At 39.7% G+C, this 2,721-nt stretch overlaps 1 pseudogene; it reads left to right on the forward strand.

Annotated features, from left to right (window-relative positions):
* Positions 1–2,721, forward strand: part of LOC102855913 — a 13,662-nt pseudogene that overhangs the window by 4,359 nt on the left and 6,582 nt on the right.

The raw sequence follows: 2,721 nt of genomic DNA on the forward strand, positions 1-2,721 counted from the left end.
TAGCACCACAGCTCAAAGGCATCAATTCTCCTTCTATCCTCCCTAGTCATTGTCCAACTCTCTGATGCATAACAAGTGATTGCAAAGGTCATAGCCTGTATCAGATGCACCTTAGTCTTCAGAGTGACACCATTGCTCTTCAGTACCCTGTAGAGGTTCCTAACAGCAGACTTTCCCATGGCAATATCTTTTTTGATTTCCTGGCTGCTGGTGCCAAAAGTGTTGACCATGGAGCCAAGCAAACTAAAGTTGTTAACAATCTCAGTATCTTCACCATCCATCCTGATGCTGCCAATTGGTCCAGTGGTGAGAATCTGTCTTCTTGACATTGAGCCTCAATCCATACTGAATATTACTACTTCTCCTTAAAATACCTGGAGAATTACGTTCACATTTGAAAACTAAGATTTTCCTAAAGATTAAACCAAAGGCCACCAGGAACATGCCTACAGTTAGGTGGACAAGTTGAATTTGTTGTTCAATACTGTGCAGGAGAATATACATTGTGAGAAAAAATGAGGCTTCTCAATAAGATGTTAGAAAAGATTTAAGGTATCTGGGCTTGTGTTAGATGATTTGAGGAAGGGTTCAAGGAATTTAGGAAGAAAAAGAAATGAATGTTTTGCTTTCAGTTGGATGCTACCAGGAAAAGGGGACAATTCTGTGACTGGACATCTTAGTAAATCCTATCAACATGTGGGGACGAAAGAGCCAAGATTAGAACAGAGATAGTGAGGTTGGTTCAGGATAGGGCAAGGTTCAGAGACATTGTTAATAGGGTTGCTATGGGTCATGGTTGGCTCGATGGCACACAACAGGATTGCAAAAAGAATGAAAGATATGTTTGGAGAAAGTACAGCCAGAGTGCCCCCTTGGAGGCAAAAATAAAGAAGTTTCACCTCAAATACTTTAGGCATATTAATAGAAAAGGAACATCATGCTTGGAAAGGCTGAGAGTCAGTGAAAGAGAGGAAGACCCTCAATGAGATAGGCTGACATCAGTAACTACAACTCTGGGCTTATATATGTCAAAGATGATAAGATTGGCATAGGATAGGACAGGGTTCAGATTTGTTGTTCATAGAGTCACTGTAAATTATAATCAACTTGATAGCATCTAATGACACAATGACAATGCACATAAAGGAGCCTAGTGGCACAGTAGTTAAGCACTGATGATTCAAACATACCCAGTGTCTCCATGGGGCAAAGACCTGGTGGTGATCTGTTTCTGTAAATATTACAAGCAAAAGAACCATATGCGTCCGTTTCAGCTGGGCCAACTTAGCAATAATAATAATAATAAAGTTAAAATAATCAAGAAGCAACCATTACACACATTGACAAGGATGAGAGGTGTTTGATCATTTATATGGTTGGCAAAATATTCATGTTCGCCTGTGTTCAGATGTTATTACAGAGCAGTCTTGACCAATTATGGCCACATGTTTTATGGTGCAGTCTTGTGGAACTGCTTGTTCTGAACGGGAGAATATTGAGGTTTAGATGTGGCTGCCAGGCTATCTCTTACCTGTCAGGAAACACTTCTTTTTCTCACTGATGATTCCTGATAACAACAGGAAAGATTGATCTTTGGGGGATTCAACTGACATCTCAAAATGGCAGAGAGGAAGGGAATGTGGTTTTTTATCTGAATGGTCTTAGAGTAGCATAAAGGCTGGCAGAGGTGACTGGTAATATGGGAAAATACTCCATCTCTCCAAACTTGGCCGAGTGCTGTGGCGGAGGTGACTTTTTCTCTTTCTTTGTATACTCACAAGGGAAGACGTTTGAGTTCTGTGAATTTTTTTTTTTAAAAAAAAGATAATTTAAAGTTTTTTGCTGAAACTGAGGAGGACCTGATGTGCTTGCTGCAGAAGGTCAAGGACTTCAATATGGATTGAAGCTCAACATCAAGAAAACAAAGATTCCCTATAACCAGGAGAAGATAAAATAGATAAATGTGACCTTCTAAGAATCAAATCCCTATGCACATCCAAAAACTTCTCCCACAGGGTAAAGAGGGAAGCCACAGACTGGGAAAAAGTCTTTGGTAATGACATATCAAATAAGGGACTTATATCCAGAATTTATAAAATACTTGAGCACCACAACAAGATAAAGGTAAATAATTCAGTTGAAAAATGGGCACAGGATATGAACAGACACTTCACCATAGAAGACATTCAGATGGTCAACAAACACATGAAGAAATGTTCAAAATCCCTAGCTCTAAGAGAGATGCAAATCAGAACAACTATAAGATATCATCTCACCCCAGTCAGAATAGCAAACTTTAACAGAACAGCAAGCAACAAATGCTGGCAAGGTTGTGGAGAAATTGGAACCCTTATTCACTGTTGGTAGAAGTGTAGGTAGAATGATACAACCCCTGTGGAAGGTGGTGTGGTGCATTCTCAAAAAGTTGCAAATAGAGATACCATTTGACCCAGCAATTCCACTACTGGGAATATATCCCAAAGAGACCATAACTGACATCTAAGCAGACATATGCACACCCATGTTTATCGTGACTTTGTTCACAATAGCAAGGAGTTGGAAACAAACTAAGTGCCCATCAACAAATGAATGGATAGAGAAGCTGTGGTATATTCACACAATGGGATACTACGCTGCATTGGAAAACAAGGAACTCATGCAATATTATTCAAAATGGGTGACTCTGGAGGACATTATGCTGAGTGAAGTATCTCAGTCACC

Source organism: Elephantulus edwardii, unplaced genomic scaffold (assembly GCF_000299155.1).
Source record: "Elephantulus edwardii isolate Elephantulus edwardi_28Jun2011 unplaced genomic scaffold, EleEdw1.0 scaffold00433, whole genome shotgun sequence".
Classification (NCBI taxonomy): Eukaryota; Metazoa; Chordata; class Mammalia; order Macroscelidea; family Macroscelididae; genus Elephantulus; species Elephantulus edwardii.